The sequence below is a fragment of the Tyto alba genome, unplaced genomic scaffold, assembly GCF_018691265.1.
Source record: "Tyto alba isolate M040663 unplaced genomic scaffold, T.alba_DEE_v4.0 Super-Scaffold_13, whole genome shotgun sequence".
Lineage (NCBI taxonomy): Eukaryota > Metazoa > Chordata > Aves > Strigiformes > Tytonidae > Tyto > Tyto alba.
Window position 1 is genome coordinate 20059332 of NW_024881275.1, and position 21304 is coordinate 20080635.

General features: G+C 43.8%; 1 protein-coding gene across 4 annotated transcripts in view; it reads left to right on the forward strand.

The window, feature by feature from the left end:
* PRR16 (proline rich 16) overlaps positions 1–21304 on the forward strand; it is a 170164-nt gene that overhangs the window by 117660 nt on the left and 31200 nt on the right. The window contains exon 3 of one of the 4 annotated variants that reach the window (XM_042787990.1): positions 2201–2918. The exons of the other annotated variants lie outside the window; for them this stretch is intronic. The gene's annotated coding sequence lies outside the window, so the exon portion shown is untranslated. Of the gene's footprint in view, positions 1–2200; positions 2919–21304 lie in introns of those variants that run through there. 4 annotated transcript variants of the gene reach the window in all.

Genomic DNA, 21304 nt, shown 5'->3' on the forward strand with positions numbered 1-21304 from the left:
CTGAATTTTAGGAAAGCAAGCTTCCAGCTGTTCAAGGAGTCAGTCAACAGGACCCCCCGGTAAACTACCTTCAGGGACAAGGAAGCAGAACAGAGCTGGTAGTTCTTTATGGTCTCTTTCCATAGAGTGCAAAAGTTCTCGATCCCCGTGTGTAAGAAATAAGAAGAGGAAGGCAGGAGACCGACATGGATGAGTCAAGACCTGCTGGCGAATCTGAAGAGCAAGAAGGAAATGCACAAACAGTGGAAGCAGGGGCAGGTATCCTGGGAAAAGTATAGGGACATTGCCAGGTTGTGTAGGGATGGGTCAGGAAGGCCAAGGCACAGCTGGAGCTCTTAACTTTGCAAGGGATGCAAAGAATAAGAGCTTGTATAGGTATGTCAGCCAGAAAAGGAAGGGCAAAGAAAGTGTACACCTCTGACCCGGACTGGGAGCCCAGGGAGTTGTAAAGGTTCTTTGATCCCCTCCCGAAACCAAACAACCAGTTAAAATGTTTTACTCGTGGTAAAACCAACTTAAACTTGGAAAAGGATAGTAAGAAATGTGGGCTCTTGATAAATCTGTAAGAAAATAAAGGAAATAAAAGTAAAGGAGAGAAAGAGAGTCAAAGAATCCAGATCACCACCCCAGGTTCCAACATTGCCTCAGGTCTGGTAATCTTGGGTGGTGGGTGCACACCCAGCAAAGTTTTCTGTCACCATTTAAGTTCATCTTATCAGCTGGTTTGCGTACTAGACAGAGACAGGTATTCCATGAACCCATTTCCATGAGAAACGAGGAAAAGGTGGAGCATGGGTTCTGCATGTGCATTGAGGGGGGAGGGGGGGGGGGGGAGGTACATCAACCCCTTGTCCAATTAAATCGGTGGTCATGTTCCCCCATATCACCTTTTTCCTCAGTTTTCACTTCTCGGGCAAGTATCCAGCCTTTCTGTTATCAATCTTTTTAGCCTTTCTTCAAGGGTACAGTCATAAATTAAAGTATTCACCCGAACATATGGTTTTACTCAAAGTCTCCACCCTTTGAGGCTTATCTAAGGAATTTGTCAATACAACTGCAAGAGAGTGGAACCATGCACCCTTCGATACACTCTGTGCTTCCTTGGGCAGCATTTCTTAGACTAATCACAAAGGCCACAACTTGTCAAAATTTTCTGTGCCAGTGAATGTTTGAGGCATTAACTCCTTTGGTTCCTTATACTCCCTGATGAACATGACTGGCTAAGTGGTAAAAACAGAGAAGTCTGAGGTACTCAGCAACTCTTTTTGCCTCAGTCTTCACTGGCAGTGTCTCCTCCCACACTTCTTGAGTGGATGGACCTCAGGGTAGGGACTGGGAGAGCAAAGTCCCTCCCACTGTCAGAGAAGATCAGGTTTGAGGCCACCTGAGGAACCTGAACATATGTAAGTCCGTGGGACCCAATGAGATGCATCCAAGTCCTGAGGGAATTGACTGATGTAGTTGCCAAGCCACTCTCCGTGATACTTGGAAATTCATCGCAGTCAGATGAAGTCCCCAGTGACTGGAAAAAGGGAAACATTGCACGCATTTTTAAAAAAGAGTAGAAAAGAAGACCCTGGTGTCACATTTTAAAGTTACAGCCACAATGGCTGCCATCCCCTCTGTGAATGGTTTCTAAGAATCCCACAGGAATAAAGTCCAATCAGTACTGGTCAAGTGCCAGACCAAATGCTTTATTTGCCCCAGAAACAATGGAAATCACGCTCCCACCCAGCAATAACAATTAGATTTTCCCCATAAAGTTGGGGAAAGAGGAAAGGAAGAGAAGAAAGTTGGAAAAAGGTAAGAGTTGAAGACGGGGTAAGAGTATAGACACCAATCAAAGTCTGTGTCATTCCGATGGTCTTCCTTGTGTCTGGTGGTGGTCCAGTCCTATGCAGCAAAAGGACGTAGGCTAGGGTCTGCCTTTATTTTCTCAATTTCTTAATGCACCACTTGTCTGAGCCAATCAGTGTCCAAATAGGAGAAGGAGCAGTGTCTGTCAGGGTTTTCTGTCAGGATTTTCCCACTCATCCAAGCCAATCAGAGTCCAAGTAGGAGAAAGAGCACTGATTTATCAGGGCACTCTGCGCTCTGTATCCAACACAGAGCAGACAGTACGAGCAACACCAGCAGGAAGCAGAGAAAACTACATCATGTCTATCCTCTCCTCTGAGTGGTGGACGTCTTTTTTTTTCAGGAGACTTGAACTGTCTTGGCTGTTCAAGACAACCGTCCCCAAGTTCTGTTCATCACACCTGGGATCTACTGACCTGTCAGCCTCATCTCTGTGCCTGAGGAGATCATAGAACGGATTCTCCTGGAAGCTATGGTAAGGCACATAGAGGGCACAGAGATGATTTGAGACAGCCAGCATGGCTTCACCAAGGACAAGTCCTGCCTGAGCAACCTAGTGACCTTCTATGATGGAGTGACTACGTCAGTGGACAAGGAAAGAACTATGGACATCATCAATCTGGACTTCTGTAAGGCCTTTGATGTGGTCCCCCACAACATCTTTCTCTCTAAATTAGGGAGGTGTGAATTTGATGGATGGACTATTCAGTGGATGAGGAATTGACCAGATGGTTGCATCCAGTGAGTAACAGTCAACGGCTCCATGTCTGGATGGAGATCAGTGATGAGTGATGTCCCTCAGGGGTCTGTATTGGGAAGAGTATTGCTCCATATCTTCATCAGTGACATAGACAGTGGAATCAAGTACACCTTCAGCACATTTGCAGACAATACCAAGCTGACTGGTGCAGTTGACATGCCTGAGGGTGAGAATGCCAACCAGAGAGACCTGGACAAACTCGAGAAGTGGGACCATGAGGTTCAAGAAGTCCAAGTGAAAGGTCCTGCATGTGGCTTGGGGCATACTCTGGTATCCATACAGACTGGGAGATGAAGGGATTGAGAGCAGCCCTACAGAGGAGGGCTTGGGGGTACAAGTGGATGAAAAACTGTATATGAGCCAGCAGTGTGTACTTGCAGCCCAGAAAGCCAACTGAAGCCAACAGCAGAAAGCATCAGGAGAAGTGTAGCCAGCAGATCAAGGGAGGTGATTCTGCCCCTTTAATCCACTCTGGTGAGACCACACCTGGAGTACTGCATCCAGTTTTGGAGTCCAAGAAAGGCATGGAACTGTTGGAGCAGGTCCAGAGGAGGGCCACAGAAATTATCAGAGGGGTGTAACACCTCTCCTATGAGGAAAGGTTGAAAGAGTTGAGTTTGTTTAGCCTGGAGAAGAGAAGGCTCCAGAGAGACCTTATTGTGGCCTTTCAATACTCAAAGGGAGCTTATAAGAAAGACAGGGACAGAAGCACAGCCTCTAGTGATAGGTCAAGGGGTAATGGTTTTAAACTAAAGGAAGGTAGATTCAGATTAGATATAGGGAAGAAATTTTTTACAATGAGGGTGGTGAAACACTGGCACAGGTTGCCCAGAGAGGTGGTAAATTGCCATTACTGGAAATTGCCATTAAAAGTCAGGTTGGACAGGGCTCTGAGCAACCTGTTATAGTTAAAGATTGCAGATCCTCATTGCAGGGGGGATTGGACTAGACAACCTCTAAAGGTCCCTTCCAACCCTAACCATTCTATGATTCTTTGATCGTTTCCCCTTGGCCTATGCATGTCCCTACGGATGGACTGTATAATTCTCACACTTTAGAAAACAGGGACTTGATTAGATGCTGCTAAAAGTATTTAGTCACATCAACACTTTTACTTGATGTGTGATGACAGGAGAGGCAGTTAAATAGTGATTAAGAACTTTGAAAGACATGGCAGAGTGCAAGGAGGATCAGTTTGGCGCAGAGCCCTGAGAAACTGAGCTTCTGTGGGCATAGTGTAAGTGTTGCCCTGGCTCATGTCTCTCAGCAGATGTGAATGGTTCCTCTTCAGAGTCTTTTAGATGATTGTGCAAAGATACATTGGTGCCATCTTACATGACTCATAATACGCACAGTGATGCCTTCATATAGTGGTAGTATGGTATCTGGCAGTGTAACTCTTGGGTTACATCAACAGATCCTTCTTCCAGTGAGTGAACATCTCGAAACTTTTACCATCTTTATTGGTTCAGAGCACATCTTTCTAGGGGAAGGTTATTAATAAATTACAGCCATCACAATACCAAAGTTAATAGGTTAAAATAAGGGTAGGAATGTTTTAGCTATCACGCAAAAAACTGTATAGGCTTTGGAGCAAAGATATGTAGTACTAGGAAAATTAGTAAAAGGTTCTTCACTGAGAGAGTGGCCAGTCATGAAACGGGCTCCCCAGGCAAGTGGTCACAGCCCCAAGCCTGTCAGAGTTCATGAAGTGTCTGGATGATGCTCTTAGTCATCTGATTTAGTTTTAGGTAGTCCTGCAAGGACCAGGGAATCCTTATGGGTCCCTTTCAACTTGAGATATTGTATGATTCTCTGAAAAATGTATGCTGAGGGGCTACTACAGCAGACAGTTACTAAACATTTACGGATGGCAACCATGCTCTGTAAAACTGCCTTTCAGGTAAAGTATTTAGCACAGAGCTCTTCTGCTTGAGTATGAAAGAAGATTCACTCTATAGAGAATTAGGTTTTAGCGTGGTAAAGTACAGACCAGGGCACATGCCTGACCACCTAAGTTAGACTGGCTTGCTTTAGTGGCTGTGTGTTGAAGCAGTAATTCCTAGAGACTTAGTTGTGCTGCTGAGCAAGTTTAACATCAAAAGCAGTTGTCCTGGGTTTGAGTGAGTGATGGGGTTTTTGGTAGCAGAGGAGGGGGCTACAGCAGTAGACCCTTCTGAAAAGTTGCTCAGAGCTCCAAGTTGCACCCAACTCTGTACCAAGGCTGAGCCAATCAGCTGTGCCTCTGTGATAATGTATTTAAGAAGGGACCTGGGAGGAGGAGTTGGAGTTGTAACCAGAAGTTGCAACATCTACATAAACACCGAGGTTAGTAGAATGGAGGAGGAAGGGGGAGGAGGGAGGTGTGCTGGAGCAGAGACCCCCCCTGTATTCTGTGGTGAGATGGCAGGGGATGCCCACCACCACCCATGGAGGTCTACAGTGGAGCAAATGCTGACCTGTGGTCTGTGGGGGGGCCCACACTGTCTCAGGTGGCTGCACCTGAAGGAGGCTGGGATACTGTGGCAAGATGCAGCCCCCACTGTTGTAGTTCGGTGCTGGGAGGACTGCAACATGCAGGGGTCTCCACGCTGGAACAGGATGAGAAAGACTGCTGCCCATGGGAGGGACTGAAGTCAGTTCATGGAGGACTGTTTTCTGTGAGAGGGGGACCACACTGGATCAAGGGGAAGGAGTTCCAGATTTTCACCCCCACTGAAGATGGAAGAAGTGGCAGACCTGACTGCATGCCCCATTCCCTGCCCCTTGTGTCACTGGGGGGAAGAGGTAGAGCTATTGGGAGCAAAGCTGAGCCTGGGAAGAAGAGAAGGGTGGGAGGAGGTGTTTTCAAGATGTGGTGATGCTTCTCACTATCCTACTCTGTCTGTTAAGTGGTGGTGTTGTTAGTGTCTGTAATAAATTTATGTTCCCTTTTTCTTCCCCTAGTGAGTCTGTCTTTTGCCCCTGACCATAATGTGAGAGTCATCCCTACTTGTCCTTATCTCAAATCCCAAGCCTTTGCTTATTTTCTCCTTCTCAGCACTGGGGTTGGGGAAGGGGGGGAGTGAGTGTCTGGAAGGCTGCTCAGTTGTCTTCTGAGCTCAAACCACAACAGCAGTGTATTAGATTTGCATGACAATGTCTCAGGGGGACAGGAAAGAGGAGGGAAGGGTGGCATACAGGGGTGGCTTCTGTGAGAAGCTGATAGAAACTTCTTTTGTGTTCGATAGAGCCAATGGCAGCCAGATTCAAAGACAGACCTGCTGCTGGCCCAGGCTGAGCCCATCAGTGATGGTGGTAGCACTTCTGTGCTAACATATTTAAGAAAGGGGGAAAAAAAAAAAAAAAGAAAACAGCACAATTGCAGCCAGAGAGAGGAGTGGGAATATGTGAGAGAAACAGCCCTGCAGACATCAATGTCAGTGAAGAAGGAAGGGGAGGAGATGCTCCAGGTGCCAAAGCAGAGATTCCCCTGCAGATCATGGTGAAGACCACGGTAAGGCAGATTGTCCCCTGCAGCCCATGGAGGTTAACAGTGGAGCAGATCTCCATCTGCAGCCCTTGGAGGACCCCATGCCAGAGCAGGTGAATGACCAGAGGAGGCTGTGACTCCCCATGCTGGAGCAGGTTCCTGGCAGGACTTGTGAACCCATGGAGAAAGGAGCTCATGCTGGAGCAGGTTTCCTGGCAGGACTTGTGTCCCCATGGGGGACCCACGCTGGAGCAGTTAAGAACTGCAGCTTGTGGGAAGGACTCATGTTGGAGAATTTTGTGGGCTGTCTCCCATGGGAGGGACCCCACACTGGAGCAGGGGAAAAATGTGAGGAGTCCTCCCCCATGAGGAGGAAGGAGCAGCAGAAACAACGTGTGATGAACTGACCACAACCTCCCATTTCTTATCCCTCTACACTTGGGGGGGAAGCAGGTAGAGAAAATCAGGAGTGAAGTTAATCCTAGAAAGAAAGGATGGGTGGGAAGAAGGTGTTTTAGTTTATATTTCTCATTACCCTACTCTGATTTGATTTGTAATAAATTGCATTAATTTCCCCAAGTCTCTTTGCCCATGACAGTAATGAGTGAGTGATCTCTCCCTGTCATTATCACAACCCATGGGCCTTTCCCTATATTTTTTCTTCCCTGTCCATCTGAGGAGGGGAGTGGTAGGGTGGCTTTGGTATGCACCTGGTGTTCAGGTCCAGGGTCAACCCACCACAAGCAGTGTCTAAGAGTGCTGAGATCTAGTGAGGCTCCTACTGAAAAATGCCCTTTCCTTATAATCAATCTTCAGAAAAGATAATGCAAATTAAAAAATCAGGAAAAAAAAATTAAGAAGTTATTTCATACTCATAAAGCTTTTCTGGAAGATAAAATTTTTAGGATATGAGTTGCTTTGACTTAACAAAGTATTTAGAAGGAAGCTTATTCATTAACTCAGTGGGGATAAGGTTTCTAACAGCAGAGGACCCAGTAATATAGTAAAAACCAAAGGTACTGTTGCCTAAGTTAATAAAATCAGGCTAGAAATAAGATGAAAATTCTTCACAGTGAGGTGTATAGCTACTGGAGCAACTTACTTGGAAAAGTAGTCAGTAATCCACACTATGAAATTTTTTAATTAAAATTAGATGTCTTTTAGAAAAGAGACATACTAAGTCTGAGGAAATCACTTTGAAATTCTACAGCGATAAGCAGGAGGGCAAAGTAATTTACCCTAATACTCTCTGTTAGCAATTAAAAGAACTGATACACCTTTCATTAAAAGACAGATGAAAAATATATCTTTCTGATGTTTCTAGCAGGTGCAGTTTTGTACTTGACAAAGGAGATGAAAAAAAGCAGTTAAGCATTCCAGAAGCAATGGAAAATTAAAATGTCAAACTTTGATTTTTATAAACAGGCACAACTCAATACGAATTGTGCAGAGTGTTAATGAACTGCTTCTACTTGTACGGGAACTTGAAGGGGTTGGATGCCTTTTATGGATATATATGGAAGTGCATCTCTACCTTTCAGAATTATGATTTTGAAACAAACTGTATTTCTATATCTGTATGTAAAATCTCCAGCAGAACAGCATGCTCCAGATCAACTATAGTGACAAATGCTTTGATACCCAAAGTGCTAGTTGGCTGCGCTGGAATCAGCCTAAGAACCAGTCTCTGGATGCAGCCATAGACAAATGCTCTTCAATGCCCAGTGCTGATGTGGCCTAGTATACACTTAACCCTGCACTGTTTTTTGGAAAACCATCCTAACCCACCTTTGCTGCTCATTCTTCTGTCATCCTTACAGTAAGTCAACTGCATACATTTTTGCAGTGAAACAATGAAGCAGATGGGTGACCCAAGCTGTCTGAAAAAAACGTTGATCCCTAAAATTGATGAGTCAGTCAATGAGACAGTCTGTAAAAGTGGAAAGAATGGAATAATTTTTTTTTTTTTCTGACACCTAGTGCTTGCATCTCTTTGCTTTTCAACACTTGGATTATGTCCATATGAAGTTAAACAAAGACCTAATTTACCTTTTAAATAAAAACAGACATCAAAGCCTGTGTGCTTCTATTTGGTTTTACCATTAAATGAAGGAAAAGAATCAACCTTGCTGCATAGATGTGGGTTTTTGTCTTGGTTTGACTAGTATCTAAAAAGCATGCAGGGATGCAAGAGAAATGTTTTATATATACATACCATGATATATTTCAAATAGGTGGTTGGGCTTCACCAGTGTAACTGAGGAGAAAATATAACCAAAATAGGAACTTGAGTTGTGTTTTGATGTGATTTCAGTAATCCTTCTAGTAAAACATGTCTTTTCATAAGAATTACGGTAAGATAGCATGCTACTTTTAAGAAATTTATAAAATATTTCTGAACCAAGTTGTCATAATACCAGTAAAGCAATGAACACATAAGGAAGAGATTCTCATGGATGTTTATTTTCTAAGACATAATCCCTGCAGATAGGCATGAAACACAAATGGAGTTTTAGCAACGGAAATAGCACCACTTGTATTTGTACTAATAAGATAATAGTCAAGCTTATTTCAGCTAGGTACTTGTTGGAAGATTTTTTTTCTTTTTGTCCTGCCAAGTATAAGGAAAATTTTCTGTATGATTTTGTTTGTTTTTTTGTTTTTTTGTTTTTTTTTTTTTTTTTTTAAATCTTTGATTTTGGGTCCTTTCTATCTAAAACCAACCAGAGCCGGGGCGGGGGGGGGGGGTGGCGGTGGGGGGGGGGGACGAGGAGGGGAAGAGAGAGAAAAGAAAGAGAAAAAGATATCTGTGATACTTTTGGTTTCTTTATGATACATAACACAGCATCCTAAGGCATTTTTAAATATGTCGGTTATTCTCATATTGTCTACTCCTGAGAAACTATGACAATTAAAATAGTGAAAAACTGGCCTACAAGAAGATGAGGGTAGCAATCAACAGAAAAATAAATTCACTGAAATTATGATAAATGTGTATCATATCAATAAATACTGGGAAGAGACTCATCTGATAAAGATTCAGTGCTCCCATGTTTTCTGATAAAAAATGTCATGGTTCACATGTTTATCACTCTGTGACAGATTCCTTTAAAACTTTTCAGTAATCACACCTCCTGAATGATAAATTAAAAAATACAGCTGTGATAATTCAGAATTTGTCTTTTATATATTTGAAATCCGTATAAACAACTGAATACAATCCTGAATAATTTAGACACTGATCGTTTTATTTTTTTTTTCTGTAGAGACCTAATTTTTAAATACAAGAGTAGTATTTTGAGTGTATGTCTAACTTGCGGACTTGTAATTATACACTGCTTGGAGACTACCTGTGGTATATGAAAACTATTTGAACTTGGCTTTTGCCAAAACTAGGAAAACAGTTGCAAATACTGAAACAGTCCTTTTCTTACAATATTACAAAACATTGTTCTAATGAGAAATACCTTCTGTTACAGTATGTTGGTAAATTATTGCGTATGTGCATAAAGAGGATGCCATGTCTTAATGGCAGAAAGAGATTAGAAACTCATGTTAAAAAAATAAGAATGCAGTGTCTTCATTTGAAGCCCAGTAAACACTGACTTCATCTTGTTAGGGATCTTTGTCGTGGTTTGAGCTCAGAGCACAACTGAGCACCATGCAGCCACTCACTACCTCCTTTTCCCCAACCCCAGTGCTGAGAAGGAGAAAAAGAAGCAAAAGGCTCTTTAATTGAGATAAGGACAGGATGGGTGACTCACTCATGTAGGTCACAGGCAAAAGACAGACTTGTTAGAGGAAGAAAAAAGAACTTAAGTTTAATAGACACTAACATCACCACCACTTAACAGACAGAGTAGGACAGTGAGAAACATTACCACACCTTGCGTATACCTCCCACCCACCTCTTCCTCCTTCCTGGACTCATTTTTGCTCCTGATATCTCTATCTCTTCCCACCCAGTGGTGCAGGGGGACAGGGAATGGGTGGTGCAGTTAGGACTGCTGCTTCCTTCTCCTTGGGATGGGGCAAACTCCTCACATTCTACCCCTGCTCCAACATGGTTCCCCTCTCACATGAGACAGTCCTCCATGAACTTTCTCTGACTTGAGACCTTCCTATGGGCCACAGTGTTTCCCAAGCTGCTCCAGTGTGGGACACCCCAGCATGTTGCAATTCTCCCAGCACCTAAATAAAACAACGGGGACTTTTGCTGCCCACAGGGTCCCAACCTCATTCGAGTGCAGCTGACTGCTCCAATGTGGGGTCCTCCACAGGCTTCAGATCAGCATCTGCCCCATCATAGACCTCCATTGGTGGTGGTGGGGGACGGTACCTGCCATCTCACCATGGCTCTACACTGGTACACCTCCCCCACCTTCTCCTTTCTTCCCCTGACCTTGGTGTTAGCACAGATGTTCTCCTTGCAACTCTTCCTTACATCTCCAACTCCTCCTACCAGGTTCCCCTCCTTAAATACAATATTGAAGAGGTGCAGCTAATTGGCTTGGCCTTGGTACAGATGTGGGTCTGACTTGGAGCTGCAGGAGCTTTGAGAAGCTTCTCACAGGGGTACATTGCTGTAGCCCCATCCCCTGCTACCAGAAACCCCCACCATTCACACAAACCCAGCAGAATCTTAAAATGCATCTATTTACATTTTGGTTTATTGTCATTTAGGTTTGAACCTGTCACAATGTTATACATGCCAATTTTGGCAGTGTTAAATGCAAAAATACAGAAAATGAAGGACTGTTCAAGTAGTTTATGATTTGTTATCATCCAAGGTCAATTCTGATCACATACACACTTGAGAGTAAGTGCTAAAACTGTTTGCTATTCTTCCATATGGGAAACAGCTTTCAGAGCCTGAATTGTATTGCTGAGGCAGAAGAGGCATTACACAAGGAAAAAGTTGAAGCAGAACATTAAATATGGTAAGCAAAACTTCATATAAACTTAAGGCTCAACATGTAAATTTTGTAGTATGAATGCATTTTACATGCATTGTTAATTTTCTGCCTCTTCTTTTTCCTGTCACTCAGCTCCAGCTCTACAAAGACATGCTGTTCAGTCACTTCTTTTAAGTCTAGGGGAATAAGAAATAAGGTTGTAAATAAATTACTACTGACTCATTAACATGTAGAAAGAAGACTGCCAACGTAACAACCTTCAATTATGATCTTATAGTCTGAATTCACAGGCTGAAGCAAGAAAACTATTAGAAAAGCATTTGTATGTACTAGTATCTCTTTTAACAAGTTTGTTTCACTATCATTCGTTAACCATACATGTGGGAGATTAATTATTTCTCTTAAACATTCAGTGAATCTTTCAAGTCATGTTCAAGTGAATACTTTATGAGCTTTCAGCAACCATGTTTCATGTGGTGTGTTTTCAAGGAAAATTTGATCAATGTGTGGAAGCCTTAAATGTCTGAAATACAGAGCAGAGAGCTTTATCATAGTGCCATAAGATTCTAGGACACAAGGTAAATAGAAAGTACTATGGATAGGAATTTATTGTACTGGATTTATATTTAACAGGAAATTGCCTCTTTGATAAACCAACCTTGCACCAGTCTGCTTCCTTAATATTGATTGGAAAAGCTATGAACTGTAGATCTGATCCCATTGTCTATACTTGTAACTCTTATTCCTTGTCTGATTGCACCTATGGGTTTGTGCCTTGGTGTGAAAGAAGATGGTTTCCCAGTTGTGTTGACAAGACCACACATGATCAACTGTGCTACACATCCTGTGATTTCATTGAGTAGAAACTGGTGCACAGGAATAGGAGGCAGAGGAGGGACATTGCTGCACTCTTTGCTTTTGCCACGTAGTAATTTGACATAGTTGGTACTCAGACTTGGACTAAGAGATATGGAGTGCTCCTAAGATCCCAGATTTAGATAGGCAGAGTAACCACGTGTATTGGGTTTACATGGCAAGGCTTTGGTGTGGGACGGTGGGCTGCAGGGCTGGCTTCTGTGAGAAGATGCCAGAAGTTCTCCCCAAATCAGACAGAGACAGTTCCAGCTGCATCCAAGATGGACCCACTGCTGGCCAAAGCTGAGCCTGTCAGCAGTATTGGTAGTGCCTTTGTGATAACATACTGTCCTTATTTTCTATTATCATACTCTAATTTTGATTGGCAGTAAATTAAATTAATTTCCCCAACTCAACACTCTCTGGCCCATGGCAGTAATTGCTGAATGATCTCCCTGTCCTTATCTCAACTCATGAGATTTTCATCATATTTTCTCCCCCCAACCAGTTGAGGATGGGAAGTGATAGAGTGGTTTGGTGGGCACCTGTTGCCCAGCAAGGGTCATCCTGTCACAACATTCACTCACTGGCAGTGCCTGATCAGTTGCCCAAGCCTAGCCTCAATCAAAGTGTCTCAGCAGCGAGTGCAAGTCATGTTCACCTGCTGTCTCCTGGCCACTCAAGCTCAGCATCAGGGATGCACTAAAATCTGCCTCCAGAACCTGGTGCTCCACATGCAGCATTTCTTCCCATCTGGGTCTGCTTAGGGCTCAGCATGGTGCATCAGTGGGGTGGGGGAAAAGCCCAGCTCCACATCACGTACTTACCCCACTTTTTCCTCCACACTCCCAGCTCTGCCCTGTGATGCTCCTCTCCTGGGCCAGTTGTAGCTTGTGAGGGAGTAGAGAGGGAAACAGCAAGGAGGCGTCCCAATGACTTCTCCATCTTGGAGATCTCAAGAGGGTGTTTGTGCAGTGGGGATAAGGAAGAGCCCCAATGAAAATGAGCCTGACACCATCTTTGCCACTCAGTGCAAGGTGTCAGTTAGCAAAGGGGCTGGCCTGCCTTCTCAGGCCAGCTTTTCTTCTCAAGGTTCAAGGTCTCGGCTGGGTCCACAGCGGGAATCTTCAGTGCAGTGGCACGTGTTGTGGTCTGTTGCTTATAGCATTGCACTGAAGAATAGCAGCCCTCCATGTGCCAGAGGTGCTGGCTGCCCTCTCCTGCAGAAGCCCAGGCCATGGCCATTGCTCAGGAAGGTGACTCCGCAGAGGTGCAAGGCTGAACAGGGTGTTTCCCATGCTCTCTGGGCCAGTCACTGAGCTTTATGAACAGGATGAGCAGAGCAGGAGATGACTACAAGGACATCATGTCACAGCAAGGCTCACACGAGCCCTGAAGAGGAAGGTGGCTTGCAGAAGGAACACCCGAGCCCTGTGCTGAAGGTCCTAGCGGGGAAGGGCTCTGCTGGACCCCTCCAGGCTGAGATCACAGGCAGAATTGTCCTCAGCTGACGAGCTACCCGGCTGCTGACGGCACAGCAGGAGAAGCCCCTGGCCAGGGCCAGGCCTTGACTCTTGGCCCTGCCGTGGTGACACCAGGAGCCTGCTGCACAGGGTCACCGGGACGGAGCCCAGCAGGCTGTCCCAGCTGCGCCCAGTGCATGGCCACCAAGGGCAGGGGCAGCCCCCAGCCAGGCTGCACCACTGGCACGGAACTGGCCGTGGGCTGCCCCACGCCACGGGAGAGGACGTCTTTGAGGGGGCAGGGGGATTAACTGGAGGGGTGCAGTGGGGGGGAAACTTGAGTCTGGACGAGGCTGCTGGAGGTTCTCTGCCACAGTTCCAGCTCCTGGCAGGGCCATGTTCAAAGCTTCATCTGCTGGACGGAAATCCTGCTTTGCCCTCCCTTTGGGGAATGGAGACAAGCACCTGGGGAGATGGGAAGTGCCACAAACACCTGGAGGTGCCCATGTCTGTCAGGCCTTTTCAGCTGGATAGCAGTGGCAAAAGTTGGCTTGGTGGCCTTCCAAGACCATGGGAATGCACTCTCGGTGCTTGAGGAGCACTGCAGAGCTTGCCCTCCTCATCCCCTGCAGAGCCAGTGGCAGTGGCACCAAGGGATGGGCTGCAAAGATGCTGCAAGTGGGATCGGAGCCAGCACCTTCCCCCAGTGCTTTGGGACACCCACTGGTGTCCTGCCAGGCACGGGAAGGATTCTCACCCTCAAGGTCGATCTGGTCAGGGGCTTTTGCCACTCTCGGAAGCCCCGAGAAGGGTCTGGGTTGCAGGAGGGAAGGGGTTGGTCAGTGCTGGCATCCCTGTTAGGTGTGACCACCCCATGGGGCAGGAGGCAGGTCTTGCTCACGTGCTCAGGGAACAGCCAATCGACAGCCCTGGGGTCAAGAAGGAATTTCCCCCCCGGGGCAGATTTGCACTGGTCCCCGGGGCTTTTTTCCTTCCTCTGCAGCACTGAGCACAGCCCCTTGCCAGGGCTCCTCTGGGCCATTTTAGGTAAGTGGCTACCTGCTGCTCTTGCATCACAAAGATGCCACGGGTGCCCTGGATCCCTCAGGAGCTGCAACTTTACAGCTGTCCCTGTGTTCGATAAAAGTGCTGTTTTGTCCTTGACCTACTGTTGGTGTCGTGTGTGTGCTGGTTTTGGCCTGGGAACCTTATCTTGCAGCTGTGCTGTCAGCAGTGGTGGCATGTACACTGTACTGGGTTTACATGGCAAGTTGAGGCAGGGGAGGGGGTGTGTGCTGAAGGGGTGGCTTCTGTGAGAAGATGCCAGAAGCTGTCCCCATGTCAGACAAAGCCATTTCCAGCTGCCTCCGAGACAGCTGCTGCTGGCCAAAGCTGAGCTTGTCAGCGATGTTGATAGCATCTCTGTGATAACATATTTAAGAAGGGATTGAAAAAGTTGCACAACAGGAGGTGGGAGAGAGGAGTTAGAATATGTGAAACAACTCTGCAGACACAAAGGTCAGTGAAGAAGGAGCGGGAGGAGGTGCTTCTGGAGCCAGAGCAGAGGTTCCTCTGCTGCCTGTGATGAAGACCATGGTGAACTAGTTTGTTGCTGTGCAACCTGTGGTTATCCATGGTGGAGCAGATATCCACCATGCTTCCCATGACGTACTCCACACCACAGCAGGTGGATATGCCTTGAAGAAAGCTGTTACCTTGTGGAGAACCCATGCTGGAACCACCTCCTGGCAGGACCTGTGGCCCCATGGGGGGACCCATGCTGGAACAGTCAGTTCCTTAAGAACTGTACCCTATGAGAAGGACCCACGCTGGAGCAGTTCATGAAGAACTACAGCCCATGGGAAGGACCCACATTGGAGAATTTTGTGGAGGACTGTCTCCTGTGGGTGGGACCCCACACCAGAGCAAGAGAAGAGCATGAGGAGGAAGGATCAGCGGAGGCAGTGTGAGATTAACTGAATGTAACCCCCATTTCACTGCATTCCCCTGTGCTGCTCGAGGGGAGGAGAAAGAGAAATCAGGAGTAAAGCTGAGCCCAGGAAGAAGGGAGCAGTGAGGTGACGATGTTTGTAGACTTGTCTTTGTTTCTCATTATCCTACTCTGACCTTTGATAATAAATTAAATTAATTTCCCCAAGTTGAGTTTGTTTTGATTGTGACGGTAATTGGTGAGTGATCTCCCTGTCCTTATCTCAATCCATGAGCCTTTTGTCACGTTTTCTCCCCCTATTTATCTCAGGAGGGGAGTGATAAAGCAGCTTCCTGGACACTGGGCAGCCAGCCAGCAGGAACCCACCACACCCCAGTGGAACCAATACCTAGATTTCACTATCCTTGCAATATGTAACATTTTTTTCAATACCACTGACTCGAAGATAAAGAAGGGTTTCTGAGTCTGTTCCATGAAATTGGAATTGAATGTTAGTTAAGAAAAAACTGATAGAAAGTAGGAACATGAGTGAAATCTCATATGCACTCATAATTCTCAAAATGTAAATTATGTAGTATTCTGGCAGCCTTCATTCCACACATCATATTTTTGTTAAATCACTTCTGATGTTTTTTGTAAATCTTATATCCTTCCATCAGGAACGAGGGAGAAATTATTCAAATAAAACCACAATACTGACAGCTATTTTCTGATTATCAGAGAATCAGTTTATACTGCATCTGTTTTCAAAGTCAAAGAAGCATTTTCTTCATGTTTTAATTTCACATAGTTATGCTTTTCAATTTATTTTATTTTATATTAAAAGGACTAATCAGAAGGAACACAGGAAATAGTTTTTCATAAAACTTTCAGTATATGTATGGTTTGATTATGAAATGATATACTGTCTAATCTCTTATTTGTGGTTCAATAACATAGGCTTTTCAAAACTAGAGCTGCCTCTTCCCTTTCTAAATAGGGGATCTGAGGCCAAATTTACTCTAAAATGTTTCAGCATATGGCAGATTGACCATCACCAGGTGATATCTGAGGTAAGCAAGTAGTTTGGGTTTTTTTACATATGCAGAGGAACCTCACAAATTACACTGAATATAAGCAAACAGAACACAAAACACGTAATTTTTGTTTGAAAAGAAGTGTAGTTGCCATTTGATGGAGCAGATACTAAATTTATAAACAGTACTATATTTTCGTCATAGCTGATCATTGTAGATTTAATACGTGGGTGGAGAGATTAATAGTGAATACAGTCTTCCTCATTGCTTTTTTTTTTTTTTTGAAGACTGCTAGTAAATGGCAACATGAGTCCTGGAAGATTAATTCCTGGGCAGTTTGATCCACCTAAAAACAAGTGACCATGAGACACAGGGGGATGATGTGGAAGAATGTAGGGAAAGGGTGATGAGAAGCTCATTTTCCCTGCCCTATTTCCCAAGTAGGAACTGAAAAGGAGAGAAACACAGCTTTTGGGTGAACAGAGCAGTTCACATGCCACAAGCATATGGGATTTAGTAGTTCATTTTACTCTTCAGTTTCTTGGTTTGGATCAATATATTGTGATAACTTATCACTTAACATCTGTTTTGTGTGATGTACAACAGTGAAAAGTTTGTTTGCCCTCTTCTTTGGAGAACTTTCTGGTCATTTCTCATTATTTATTCATGCCTTTCTGAACCTGAGAGCTTAAAGTGACTTGAGTTACTGCAAATAAGAATTTTTGCCTACTCACTTCTCATAATTTTTGCTTGGAGAGTTTTTTGGCCACCCACACTGCACAGGTGTCACATTCACTTTACATTAGAAGCTTTTCCAACACATTCAGTAGCAAGTATTTTGTCATACTGTTGAAATTTTAAATGCGTTTTCCCTAGCTTTTATGGCATGTCTGTGTTTATATGGATATTTAAATGGATTTAAATATCCATAATTATTTAAGTATTTACTATTTTAATGTAAATATTTAATGTAGATAACAAAATATTAGAAAAACTAGAACAAAATGCTTCTTTGGTCAAGGTTTCAAAATATGAGACTTCTTTCCTGGCACATCATTTTAGAATGTTGCTTTAATAATTTATTTATAAAAGCCAAACCTCCAACTTGAATGGAAGAGCTTTCTACTGTTTCAAACATGAAAAATTTAAAAGCATTTATAGTCATTTCTGTGTGTGCATATCTGTACGTAACTGTGTCGTAGCAAATAACTGCAAGCTTATACTGTTATTCCTTGCTCTTGTTAAGACATAACATTTTATGGGGTGGTTATGATTTGAGTCTCTTTAATACCTATCAGAAGTTATTAATCATCAGTTGTCTGGACCTAGGGCACTGCTGAGAGATTACATTTGTTGAGGGGCTGGTGATTGCAACAAGTGCTGTGCAGAACAACAGGAAATTGTCTCCTAGTCCCTCCTTCAGAGATCCAAACCTTAATTTAAATCACAGAAACAGTGTAGAAGAATTACCATTGTCAAGTCATGCCATGACATTGCAGGGCTGAAAAGGGGAGAGCTTTGGAGAGGATGAATAGGCAACATTAAGAGGCAATGAAAGGAAGGGCCCCACTGAAGTGGAAAGCAGAGGATACAGCTGGGGTGAAGAAGAAAGGTTGAAAGAAGGATGCAAGAATAACACCTAGAAAATACTCTGACTGCATTGCCACTATCTGACATCTCACCTTAGGTCATTGTTATAGGTCACATCTAAGTGGCTTCTTCACAAAACTTCTTTGCCAAAGGCCACATGACATGAAATCACAAAATATTTAACATCTGTTGTTTTTCTGCTTAACATGCAAGGAATGGTCAAGGAACATTTGCTTTAGTTCCACATCTTCATATGTTTGCTATTTTTTTTTTCTTTTTTTTTAATTCATATAATGCCTGAAAGTCCTTGTGGCTGAACAGGAAGTTTCTATTTTGAACTCTTCTGACAAGCATAACCACAGGAAAACTAAGAGTATTGCTTGGATTTGAAATAAAAGAAGTGCAGGATGAAATAAGTAACATTTCATAAAAGCCGTAGAGGTGGTCTTGGGAGTAAATGGAAGTTTTAGAAGTACAGATGCATCTTACAGAGCATGACAGTTAAGAGGGAATTGCATTGAAATGTCATTTTAAACAACTTAGACAAAAATTAACTCTCTGAACAGACAAGACCAAAACCATGCCTAGAACCGGTGGCTAGATTAGTTACATCAGGGTTGAACTGGGCCCAGTGTACTGATGATAGGATATGGAGCTTAAAAAGGCCATGAAAAAAGATGAATTGGCAACAGATGTCAGAAAGAATTTTTAGAATCATGCGTTTACGGAGTGCACAAAGCAGTTGATGAAAAACACAAGGGAACAAGAAGAGGGGGAGAAAGAGGCAGGGCGGGGAGAGAGATCAGCATCTCTTAGTAACTGCTTCAGATAAAAAAAGATCTGTGCAGGTGAAGTTTGTTGTCCCTAACAGTTCCTTTTACTCACTACCACACTGAGGTATAAATTGGTAATATTGAAATCTATTTAATACTTTCTCTTGAAACCGTGATATCTGTATCACTCAAATTATAGAATTGTAGAATCAGGATAGTTTGGGCTGGAAGGGACCTTTAATGGCCATCTAGTCCAACCCCTCCTGCAATAAGCAGAGACATCTTTAACTAGATGAGGTTTCTGAGAGCCCCATCCAGCCTGACCTTTAATGTTTCCAGGGATGGGTCATTTACGGCCTCCGTGGGCAACCCGTGCCAGTGTTTTGCCACCCTCATTGTAAAAAATTTCTTCCTTTTATCTAGGCTGAATCTACCCTCATTTAGTTTAAAACCATGATACCTTATCCTATAGCAACAGGCCCTACTAAAAATTCTGTACCCATCTTTCTTATAAGCCCACTTTAATTATTGAAAGGCTGCAATAAGGTCTCCCTGGGTCTTCTCCAGGCTAAACAACCCCAACTCTTCCAACCTTTCCTCATAGGAAAGGCGTTCCATCCCTCTGATCATCTTCAGGGCCCTCCTCTGGACCTGCTCCAAAAGGTCCATGTCTTTCCTGTACTGGGGACCCCAGAGCTGGACACCATACTCCAGTTAGGGTCTCACCAGGGTGGAGCAGATGGGCAGAATCACCTCCCTCGACCTGCTGGCCACACTTGATGCAGCCCAGGATAGCTGCGAGTGCACACTGCCAGCTCATGTCCAGCTTTCTATCCGCCAGTACCCCCAAGTTCTTCTCTGCAGGTCTGTTCTCAATCCATTCATCCCCCAGCCTGTATGGATACCAGGGGTTGCTCTGAGCCATGTGCAGGACCTTTCACTTGGCCTTGTTGAACCTCATGAAGTTCACATGGTCACACTTCACAGCAATTACTTAAAACGTTAAGCGTGTGCCAGGTTATTAAGATGATGGAAGTAATTTTTTAGCCACTTTTTGTAACTCCAGCTTGAAAAAGACTGCTCTCACAGATCTTCAGAGAAGCTACCTACTTACGCAACATACTGAGCCAAAGCAAGCCTCTAATGCTGGAAGACTTGTTGCCAGGTTACTTCTAAGGGGTACTTGCCAATGAGAACAGTAAATATTGTATCTAATACCTATACTTGCTAACACATGTCATCAGATGGCCATCAAATGAGTGGCACAAATGGGAGTCCAGCATGTGTCCTTAGCATGAGTGAAAAGATTGGACTTGTCAGTGTGGCATGTCCCACAGGCAAACTGTATAAAACCACAGGGGAAGGAAGCCTCGCTGCCTCCAAGGCCTCTTCATCTCCTTTTATGGAAGACATCAGCACCATGTATATATAAAACACGTGCCTTCCTGAGCATGTGGATCTGTAAAATACATACATTTGAGTATGCATACAGACATGTTGTATTGCTTATAAAATTATAGATGTGGAAATAGTGGGTATTAGTCTACATATAAATACATATAAAGTATATATAACTATATATACTTTAAAAGACAAGTGAGGGGGTTTTGACTTAAAAGCTAAGAACTGCATGTTCAGATACTGCAGTGATACGTAGCAGTTTCTGAAGAATGGATACATAGCTTTTATACTAGTATTTTTAGAGATCTAAAACCAAATTTAAGTAACCTTAATATCAGTACAACTATTTAGTAAGATGTAGGGACTTATTTGTCCAGGTATTTCTCTTTCACTTTGGTTTGAATGCTTTCGTTCATACTAGCCTTCATATAAGGTGTACCTCCTGTAATCAGGATATTCCAATTTCAGCCATGTTTTCCCCTTTTGTAGGAAGAACAATATAGAGAGATGCCATTGTTGCCAATAGCTCCTGATTATTTGTCACCAAGCACAAATCACTAACTGTTGGACACCCAGTAGAAATTCTCCCTCTTGTCTTTTTCTTTTTCTTTTCTTTTTTTTTTTTTTTTATTTTTATTTTTGTTAATGACTTTATTCTCTGCCTTTCCATTTTGGGCCATTCTGGGTAAATCATCACTATTTAAAGATGACCCAGATTGGGGGTCCAAAATAGGACGGAGAATTGCATATATATTTGAGGCTATGTGCCCAACTGCCTATGGTGAGAGCATACCAGAGCTCCTCTGGGCCACTTTGGGTAAGTGACTGCCTGCTGCTCTTGCACCAGGATGCCACTGGTGCCCTGGGTCTGTGTTTTTTTCTTTTGTATTTAAACCACATTGTAATAACCTAGTAAAAGAATAAACATTCACAAACATGCCGGATATTTTCTGTATGGAAACTTCAGCATGAGATATTGATTCAAGGATTCTTTATAGTGGCAGTGACCGCTTATATAAAAGAGTCATATGGATTCTGAGGTTCATACATAGTGACAGAGCTGTGTGTATACAGGTTAGGAACACAAATCCATAGTAAGTTGAAACTTGAACAATTACATGGTACTTCAAGGAACTCTTTGGTAGCAGTAGACCATAATATGAACTTAACAGGAGCTGCTTGCCTGCTTAGCTTGTTAGACTTGCACCATTTGAAAGCTACTTCCAGGGCTGATCTCAGCACTAAAACAC